This window comes from Rhinoraja longicauda, chromosome 24 (genome assembly GCF_053455715.1).
Source record: "Rhinoraja longicauda isolate Sanriku21f chromosome 24, sRhiLon1.1, whole genome shotgun sequence".
NCBI classification, from domain to species: Eukaryota; Metazoa; Chordata; class Chondrichthyes; order Rajiformes; family Arhynchobatidae; genus Rhinoraja; species Rhinoraja longicauda.
This window is the reverse complement of record NC_135976.1, coordinates 15721423-15732422: the sequence shown is the minus strand read 5'-3', so window position 1 is coordinate 15732422 and position 11000 is coordinate 15721423. Positions and strand designations below refer to the sequence as shown.

General features: G+C 43.5%; 1 long non-coding RNA gene across 1 annotated transcript; it reads left to right on the top strand.

The window, feature by feature from the left end:
- Window positions 1–1552: 1552 nt before the first annotated feature.
- LOC144605194 (uncharacterized) lies at window positions 1553–10701 on the top strand. The gene is made up of 3 exons (XR_013548832.1): window positions 1553–1664; window positions 5341–5435; window positions 10625–10701. It is a non-coding gene; the product is annotated as an uncharacterized LOC144605194 (long non-coding RNA).
- Window positions 10702–11000: the final 299 nt, after the last annotated feature.

Below are 11000 nucleotides of genomic sequence, written 5' to 3'. Positions count from 1 at the left end.
AAAGTCCAATTACAGCTAGATGGGAGGTCGGGATTGTTCTCCAATTGGTGACAGCTCTTGTGCGCTAACTTATCTCCACCAAACTACATTGGGTGTTGTCAGTGAATTTATAGATGGCAATTGAGCTGAACTCAGCCACTGCATGTGGTCAAGGGATTTGAATATTAAGTGAGGCGTACGGGTATGTAGGTTAATTTGACTGGGTAAATGTAAAAAAAAATTGTCCCTAGTGTGTGTAGGATAGTGTTAATGTGCGGGGATCGCTGGGCGGCACGGACTTGGTGGGCCGAAAAGGCCTGTTTCCGCGCTGTATATATATGATGATGATATATGAGGCATCCAATTCACAATATCAGGGATGAGTGATACTTCTTCCAAGTAAAGGGGATGGAGTTAACAGGGAAATGCTCGGGAAGTGGTTATTGCTACCTACTGTTTTGCAAATGTTGCAAATATCTTTGTTGGTTTCTGATGAATGCATTAGGGTCATTTGAACACTGACATGCTCTGATGATTAAAAAAAAGGTTTTGAAGCCACAGTGGCCAATGGTATGAATGGCGTACTATTTTTGCAGAGAGATCACCTTTGTTTTAATGGTGCATTAAAAGGCCATTTAAGGCTTTTGCACCCTGATTGCTTTCTGTGATTCATTATGCAGCTGGCACAAATCCTCTGTGGAGTCAACTGTGGGAATAATTTTAAAGATAGTCAGGGTCAGAAAACTAGACATTTTTAGATAAACATTAGTTGTAGCCGACTGAGGGTGGCACAGTGTCACAGGCAGTAGAGCCTCTGCCTCACAGTACCAGAGACCCAGCTTCGTTCCTGACCTCATGTGCTGCCTGTGTGAAGTTTGCACGTTCTCCCTGTGACCGTGTGGGTTTCTGCCGGTTGGGCAGGTTAAGCTCAGTGGCATGAATGTTAATTTCTCTAATTTCAATTAACCCGTGCGTTCTCTCTCTCTCTCCGCCCCTCCCCCAGCCTGGTCGTCCTGCCAGTTCCACTGTTCGCAACCATATGCCCCTTTATTACCACCTCTTCCACAGCCAACAATGGACCATTGTGGGTTCCACCTTTCCTTGGTCACTGGTGTTGGCTCTGATTTGTTCTGAACCTTTACATACCTCTAGTTACCCTCAACCCTGACTCTCAGTGTGAAGCAGAGTTTCAACTAAAAACGTCACCTGCACCTTTTCTCCAGAGATGCTGCCTTACCCGCTGAGTTACTCCAGCATTTTGTGTCTATCTTCGGTGTGAACCAGCATCTGTAGTTCCTTCCTACACATCCTCCAGAATGAGACTGAAGGAGGGTCATGACCCGAAAAGTCACCTGTCCCATGGTTCTCCAAAGATGCTGCCTGACCTGCTGAGCTACTCCAGTACTTTGTGTGCTTTTTTCCCAGTATAAATTGTCAATGCCATACATTTTCTTCCAAGGAGCTAAAATTCCTTGCGGAGGCATTACATGATCCATCAGGCTTAGTTTTGCTGTTTGTTTTTTCGGTGTAATCCAATCTTGAAACAACCTCTTTTCTATTGATCAGGTTGAACATCCATGGCAGCCCAGTCTTGCCAATTGAAGAACAAACTACATCTATAAATTCAAACGAATCTTTTCTAGATTATAACAGTGCCAAGGATGAGAGTGAATCCCTTCTAAAAGGTATGCAAACATTTGCAGTGCATACTTCACTCTGTGTGATGGTTCATATTGTTACTGGTCCATAAAAAGGCCATTAAAATATTTTGAAATACATCCATAATTGGTTCCATAAAATGTGTTTACTAATTGTTAAATAGTGACCTTGAAGTTTATTTGTTTTACCATATTTGACCACAATCTTTTTGCCAAATAAGAAAATAAAATGTTGGAAATATTCAGTCAGAAAGAGAAACAGAATTAATATTTTCAGGTAAAAGAAAACACACAAAGTGCTGGAGTAACTCAGCGGGTCAGGCAGCATCTCAGGAGACCATAGATAGGTGACGTTTCAGTTCTGAAAATCAATCAGTCTGAAGAAGGGTCCCAACCTGAAACATCATCTACCCATCTTCTCAAGAGATGCTGCTTGACACACTGAGTTATTCCAGCACTTTGCATCTTTTAAAAAAATTGTAAACCAGCATCTTCAATTCCTTGTTGCTACTTAATATTTCAGGTACAAGAGGTTGCAGATGTTGGAAATTGCAGTTAAAAAGTGAATAGTGAAAGGCTTGGATAGAGTGGATGTGGAGTGGATGTTTCCACTGATGGGAAATGCTAGGACCAGCGGCCATAGCCTCAGAATAAAAGGATGTACCTTTAGAAAGATGAGGAGGAATTTCTTTAGTCAGAGGGTGGTGAATCTGTGGAATTCATTATCACAGAAGGCTGTGGAGGCCGTCATTGGATATTTTGTAGGCGGGAATTGATAGATTCTTGATTAGTGCGAGTGTCAAGGGTTATGGGGAGAAGGCAGGAGAATGGGGTTGAGAGGGAAATGTAGATCAGGCATGATTGAATAGCGGAGTAGACTTGATGGGCCAAATGGCCTAACCCTGCTTCTTTTACTTATGAAAGAGGAGATCAGCTGGATTAACTCGGCAGGTCAGGCAGCATCTGTGGAGGGAAATGGACAGACAGCATTTCAGGTCGAGACCCTTCATCTGGACTGAAGTGATAGAGGGGAAGTAGCCAATATGAAAGGGATGGGGCAAGAACTCGTAAACGAGGGTGGGTACGGGTGAGGAGGGGTTGATTGACAGATAGCTCTATCCCTGTTCTGTACCGAGAACTATTCTGCACTCTTAGTTTTTTATTCTCATGTGTACCGAGGTACAGTGAAAAGCTTTCGTTACGTGCTATCCAGCCAGTGGAAAGATGATACATGATTATAATCAAGCCATCCACAGATACAGGATAACATAGACAAAATGTGAAAGAAGGAATTGCAGATGCTGGTTTACACCGAAGATAGACACAAAACGCTGGAGTAACACAGCGGGTCGGGCAGCATCTCTGGAGAAAAGGAATAGGTGATGTTTCGGATCGGAACCCTTCTTCAGACTGAAAGATAGAGAAGGCCAGAGCAAATCAGGGCTAGCAACAGATGGCCTCAGGAAGGGTCCATTGTTGGCTGGGGGGAGATGTGCTAATGACAGGGATACAAGGTTGCGAACAGTGAGCCGAGTAGGACGACTAGGGTGGGGGAGGGGTGATGGAGAGAGGGGGGGTCGGAAAGAAATGCAGGAGTTAATTGAAGTTGGATATATCAACGTTCATACCGCTGGGTAGTAAGGAGCTCAAGCGAAATGTGAGGATCTTCCAATTTGCATGTGGCCTCCTCCACATATCCTTGTTCTGTCATAGGGGATGAGCAGAGAGCAGACGTGTGGGAGGTGGAGGAGATGTGGGTGAGGGCTTGGTCAATAACAGGCAAGGGGAGCCAGGTTTCTTAAAATTTCCGATGTCCTGACAGATTTCAGATGTCCTGGTGTGCTAACATCTCAGGTTGATGCATTTCAGTGATAGAGCTGCTGCATCACAGCTCCAGAGACCCGGGTTAAAACCTGATCTAGGGTACTGCCTGTGCAGAGTTTACACATTCTCCCTGTGACCGCGCGACCTTGGTGGCTGTCAGTGTGGAGTTTGCACGTTCTCCCCATGGAGAGGGTTTCCTACGGGTGCTCTGATTTCCTCCCACATGCCAGAGACGAGCGGGTTTGTAGGTTAATTGGCCTCTGTGTGTAGAATGAGAAAGTGGGATAACAGAGAACTAGTGTGAACAGGTGACCGATGGTCAGGAAGGACTTGGTGGGCCGAAGGGCCAGCATCTATGCTGCATCTCTAAACTGAACTGGACTGAGACTGTGGCAGAGTGAAGACCAAGACAGACTGTAGTTTAAATTGTGTTGCTTCCTCCCGAATGTAGTGAAGTTGGTGCAAACGGGAGTTAAAAAACAATATAGTCTCTTAAAAACTTTGTGCTTTGATGATTTAAAATTATAATATTTTTAAAGAATAATGCTTTACAGACTGGACACATGTAAGCTGCAATATATTTCACAGACATTTATGGTAGCAGATGTTATTTTGCAAGAGAAACAGATATATATGTATAAAAATAAGATTCTGCAGATTTTGGTAATTTGCAATTAAAATGGGAGTGCATCAACAGTCTGGAAGTGGATACATAAGAATATTGTGTGTGGATGTGTGTGCATCTATGTGCGTATATGTCTGTGTGCTTGTGTGTGCATGTGTCTATCTACCTCTGTGTGTATCTGTGCCTGTGTGTGGCTGTGTGTAATCTCTGTGTATCTATATCTGCTTGTGTCTCTTCCTGTGTGTATGTGTCTCGGTGTGTTTGTGAGTCTGTCTGTGTCTGCATATGTCTGTGTGTGTGTCTGTGTGTCTGTATGTGTCTGTGTGTGTCTATATGTGTCTGCGTGTATCTGCGTGTATCTGTGTGTGTCGGTGTGTTATTTTGTGATCATATGTTTTTCTGTGAAAATGTATCTGTATGCCTGCGTGTCTGTGCGTCTGTGTGTCTCTAAGTCTGTGTGTCTGTGTATGTGTCTGTGTATATCTGTGTCTGTCTGTGTGTCTGTGTCTGTATTTCTGTATGCCTGTGTGTCTGTCTGTGTCTGTGTGTCTGTCCGTGTGTGTGTAACTGTATGCCTGTATACCTGTGTGTATATCTGTGTGTCCCTTTATCTGTGTGTTGTGTATGTCTCAGTGTCTGTGCGTGTGTGTGTCTCTGAGTCTATGTGTCTCTCTGTATGTGTGTGTGTGTCTCTGTGTCTGTGTGTGTATGCCTTTGTGTGTGTGTGTGTCTCTCTGCGTGTCTGTATGTGTCTGTGCGTGTGTATGTGTCTCTGAATCTGTGTGTCTCTGTGTATGTGTGTGTGTGTCTTTGTGTGTGTATGTCTCTGTGAATGTGTCTGTCTCTGTGAATGTGCGTGTGTGTGCGTGCGTGTGCGTGTGCGTGTCTGTCTATGGGCATGTGCGTGTGTGTGCGTGCGTGTGCGTGTGCGTGTCTGTCTATGGGCATGTGCGTGTGTGTCTCTGTGTGTGTTTGTGTGCGTACGTGTGTGTCTGTGTATCTCTGTGTCTTTGTGTGTGTGTGCCCCTGTGTGCATGTCTGTGTGAGTGTGCACGTGGAAGCCTCCATGTGTGTATGTGTCATTATGTGCATTAGAGGCACTGAGGGTATTTAATGGACATTTCGCCTTGCCTGACCAGCCAAGTTCAGCTTATTCTTCTGCAGGTTGAAGTTTTCATGGAGGTCAGCGTTTAACCAACTGCTTCGTAAGAAAAATTTGAAAATGCAAATAAACCTTTGTTTTTGGATTAATAGATCAGCCGAAGGAGAACAGTATTAGAATGTCCTTCTCGCCATGGGGCAAGCTGTTAAATATGTACAGCAAAATGAAAAAGTCTCCTGTTCCCAAAGTAGGTTGGCATTCTCTTTATGCTTTTTTCCTCTCTTGTGCTTGTTATTATTAGGCTTTTGTCATCTGATCTCTGCAGAAAACAATTCCCATTGTCTCTTTTGTTATTAAAATCTTTCTCAATGATAACTTTCAAGCTTTTGATGGTTTCACTTGGCACAGTTGCTGGCTAAATTCCAAGAGTAAGGTCTTGGCAACACACCATAAACAATACTCATGTAAAATAATACAGTAGACAGTTACAGTCAAAGCAAAATGTGAGGAGTCGCAAGAGACCGCAGATGCTGGAATCTCAAGCAAACGCAAATGGCTGGAATAACTGTGTAGGAAGGAACTGCAGATGCTGGTTTACACCGAAGATAAAACACAAAATGCTGGAGTAACTCAGTGGTTCAGGCAGCATCTCTGGAGAAAAGGAATAGGTGACGTTTCGGGTCGAGACCCTTCTTCAGCCGGTGTGAGGAAGTGTTCCAACCCAAAATGTCACCTATTCCTTTTCCCCAGAGATACTGCCTGACCCTCTGAGTTACTCCAGCATATTGTGCCTATCTGCTGGAATAACTGTTTATTCAAACACAAACGTTATCCCTTGGAGCGTAGGAGGCTGAGGAGTGTTTAGTTTATTTTATTTTAGAGATACAGCTTGGAAACAGGCCCTTCAGCCCACCGAGACCGTGTCGACCAACAACCACCCCTCCACAGGTTATATCCTTCACACTGCGGATAATTTGGAGAAGCCAATTAATCTACAAACCTGGACGTCTTTAAGATGTGTGAGCATCAGGAGAAATCCCACGTGGTCACAGGGAGAAAATACACAGACATCACCCGTAGTCAGGATTGAACCCAGGTCACTGGCACTGTAAGGCAACAGTTCTACCACTGTGCCGCTGTGCGATTATATATATATATGTATAAAATCATTAGGTGAATGCACAGTTTTTCACCCAGGTAGGGGATTCAAGGTCCAGAGAACATAGGTTTAAGGTGAGAGGTGAAAGATTTTTAAGGAACCTGAGCGACAATTCTTTCACTCAGAGGGCTGTGGGTATATGGATCGAGGTGCCAGTGGAGGTTGTTGAGGTAGTTACTGTAACAGCACTTAAAAGACACTCGGTGAGGTATGTGGAGAGGAAGGTTAGAGGGATATGGGCCAAACGTCTGCAAATGGGACTAGCTTGGGGAAATCAAGAACTAGAGGGCATTGGTTTAAGGTGAGAGAGGAAAGATTTAATGTGAACCTAAGGGACAACTTTATCATACAGAGGGTGGAGGGTATATGGAACAAACTGCCAGAGGAGGTAGTTGAGGCAGGCACTATAACAGTATTTAAAACACTTGAGCAGATAGATTGGATAGGAAACATTTAGAGGGATATGGGCCAACACAGGCAAATGGAATGAGCTTAGCTTGGTCAGCATGGATGAATTGGTCCAAGTTATTCCATGCTGTATGACTTTAACTCAGTGGGCCAGGCAATATCTGTGGAATGAAAAGGACAGACAATGTTTGGGGTCGGAATATTTAATTGGGAAGTGAGAAAGATGGGGCAAGTGATAAGTTGTCAGGAAGAAATAAGAGAAAAAGTTGTTTTAACTTGCGATCAGAAGGCTGAAGGGTAATGCACAAAAAGAGTGATTGTTACAAGTTTTTAATTTGTTGACCTGAAACGGTTTCTCACCTTTCCACTTCTTTTCATTTTGAGTTTGAGTTTAGTATATTGTCACGTGTATCGAGGTACAGTGAAAAGCTTTTGTTGCATGCTGACCAGTCAGTGGAAAGACAACACATGATTACAATCCAGCTATCCACATTATACAGATACAAGATAAAGGGAATAATGTGATTAACGTTTAGTTTAGAACGGAGATGAGGAAAAACTTTTTCAGTCAGAGAGTTGCAAATCTGTGGAATTCTCTGCCTCAGAAGGCAGTGGAGGCCAATTCTCTGGATGCTTTCAAGAGAGAGCTAGATAGAGCTCTCAACGATAGCGGAGTCAGGGGGTACGGGGAGAAGGCAGGAACGGGGTACTGATTGTGAATGATCAGCCATGATCACATTGAATGGCGGTGCTGGCTGGAAGGGTCGAATGGCCTACTCCTGCACCTATTGTCCATTGTCTATTGTCTATGAACAGAAGAAGAAATGTTGGTCAGTGTGTATTATTAAATGTTGTTTCTTAAACTGACTTCTAGGATTTACAACAAAGCCAAAAAATATTACTTAGAGTTAATATTGTTTTTCAAGAGAGAATTAATATTGATGTATTCAAGAGAGAGTTAGATATAGTTCTTAGGGCTAACAAAATCAAGGGATATGGGGAGAGAGTAGGAATGGGGTACTGATTTTGGATGATCAGCCATGATCATATTGAATGGCGGTGCTGGCTCGAAGGGCCGATTGAGCTACTGTTGCGCCTATTTTCTATGTTTCTATATTTCTCAGAACACGTGTATGAAATCGTAGAATCTTTCAATGATACAACGCAGAGGACCAATTTACATTTTGCATGCCTGTGCCGTGACTTTGAAAAAGCTATCAGATTAGTAGCACTCACCTGATCTTCCCCTTTGCTCCCTGAATTACTTTCTTTTCAATTATTTATCGAGCCCCCTTTTGGAAGTATTCATTGTCTCAGCTTGTACCATGGTTTCAACTAGCTCATTCCAAATCACATCAGCTCGCTCTATAGGTACAACAATGACATTTAAAAGACATTTGCATAGGGTACATGTATAGGAAAGGGTTGGAGAGATATAAGCTTGCACCATGCTTCCAGCTAGCTCATTCCAACTCGTAGCAACTCATCCTTGCATGGTGCCTGGCTTAAGCCTTTTAGCTTAAATCGCTGTCATCTGTCAGAATCTCTCCCATCAGCAAAAGCAGTTTTTTCCCCCCTTATTTACGACATGAAAGCTGATTGTGACTTTCAATGAAATCTTCTTTTAATCTGCTCTGTTCTACGAATACATTCCCCACATCTTCACATAACCCGAGCCAGCAAAATTCAGTGAAATAAAAACAACAAACATTAGAAATAAATGGCAGATTTGTCAAGATTAATAAGCAGAAATATAAATGCATGCGACCTTGGTACACGTGACAATAAACTAAACTAAACTAAAATGCTTCAGGTATGGATTCCTCAGAAGCATTAAAGACTAATTGAGATCCTGTTCTCGTGTGCTGTCTGTGTGGAGTTTGCATGTTCTCACTGTGACCATGTTGGTTTCCTCCGGGTGCTCCTGTTTCCTCCCACATCCCAAAGGCATGGGTGTTTGAAGATTAATTGGACTCTGTAAATTGCCCCCAGTGTGGAGGGTGGATGGGAAAGTGGGGTAGTATAGAAGTAGTATGGATGGGTGTTCGATGGTCGGCATGGACTTGGTGAGCCAGAGGGTCTGTTTCCATGCTGTAGCTTTCAATCAAAAAAAAACCAGTGTGTAAGGAAGCCTTAAATAGTGGCAAATGTAATATAAGAGATAAAATAACTGTCGTGAAGAGCAGCAATTGAAGTTTGAGAAAAGCAGCAACATGTTAGATAATGTATTTTGGTGAGTTATTACAGGGTGGCACAGTGGTGCAGAGATAACCTTGCTGCTTTACAGTGCCAGAGGCCCGGGTTTGATCCTGACCTCGGATGCTGTCTGTGTGGAGTTTTCACGTTTTCCTTGTGATCGATCGCATGGGTTTTCTCCCGGTGCTCCGGTTACCTCCCACATTCCAAAGATGTGCAGGTTTGTCGGTTAATGAAGGTAATAAAACAAATGAGGCAGGTTACATCAGGGGGTAAAGCTAAAATGTGCAGCAGATCTGTCTGTCATCAATGTGTTTTGAAGACATTTCAAGGCACTTTCACCTACACCTAGAACACCAGTCCCAATGTAGAGAGGAACATTGACATGGTGGAGACAGGTGTGGTCTGAGTTACAGGGAGAGGTTGGGCAGGCTCAGTCTTCCTGGGAACAGGGAACTAGGGTGTATAACATCAAGAGAAGGAACAGGTAATGTGAATGCATGCAGTCTTTTTTGCAGAGAAGGGAAATCAAAAACCAGACAATCATCCATCATTAGTTTATTACATTTACTGAGGTACAGTGAAAAGCTTTTGATGCATGCTAACTAGTCAGCGGAAAGACAACACATGATTACAATCGAGCCATCCACTGTGTAAAGATATATGATAAAGGGAATATCGTGAATAACATTTAGTGGAAGAAAAAACCAGTGACGTCTCCAATGAAGTAGACTGTAGTTTAGGACTGCTCTCACTTTGCTGGTAGGACTCTTTGCTAGTTGCCTGATAACAGCTGGGAAGACACTGTCCCTGAATCTGGAGGTGTGTGTTTCTCACTTCTATACCGTTTGCCCGATGGGAGAGGGGAGAAGAGGGAGTGGCCGAGGTGCGACTCGTTGTTGATTATGCAGCCATAGGTTTAAGATTTGATCTCACGGGCAACTTCTTCACACAGAGGGTGGGGGTATATCGAACGAACTGCCGGAAAACATGGCTGAGGCAGGTACAATAACTACAGTTAAAGGACATTTGGATAGATACATGTATAGGAAAGGTTTGCAGAGAAATGGGCCAAACATAGGCAAATGGGATGAACGTAGATGGGTATAAGAGTTTAGTTCAGTTTAGCTTAGTGGTACAGCATGGAAACTGGCCCTTTGGCCCACTTAGTCCACGCCAACCCGTTCACACTAGCTCTATGTTAGCCCACTTTCTTATCTACTCCCGACCCCCCAGAAGCCAATTAAACTACAAACCCGCATGTCTTTGCAGTGTGGTATGAAACCGGAGCACCCAGAGGAAACCAACAGTCACAGGGATCATGTGCTAACTCCACACAGGCAGCATCCGATATTAGGATCAAACCCGGGTCTCTGACACTGTGAGGCGGCAGCTCTACCTGATGCACTGCTGTTGGCATGGATGAGTTGGGCTCAAAGGCCTGTTTCAGTGTGATATGACTCTGTGACTCTCAGTGCTTTGAGACATCTTGGGAACACGATGTAACATTTGATAACCGCAAGTTCTTTTCTGTGTGGCCTATGCCTGGCACATGAGGTCTCAATTTGGTGTTTATATGCCTGTTCTGTATCTCATTGGTAGGTGACCTTGGCAAAGGAAAAGGAATAATTAGGGTTTGCTTTCTTCCTGTTCCTGTATAATTATCATTCCAGCTATACAGCACGGAGAATACTCAAGAGGCTCTGAAGGAAGATGGTCAACGCATTCAACTGATAGTGTACAGATATAATGAGAAAAACCCCATGGTTTTCAGTCATTTTAGAACAACTGATTCCGTAGGTAAGATTAGCATAATTCATTTTGAAAACTGATTGGTTATTAAGAATTTTTAGAAGATCCAAAAAAGAAGCATTGAGACGCAGAAGAGGTTTATCAGAATGCTGCCTGAATCAGAGGGTATTAGCTGTAAGGAGAGGTTGGACAAACTTGGATTATTTTCTCTGCAGCGTCGGAGGCAGAGTGGAGACTTGATAGAAGTGCATAAAATGATGAGAGGCCTAGATATGGTAGAACCTTTCTCCCAGGGTG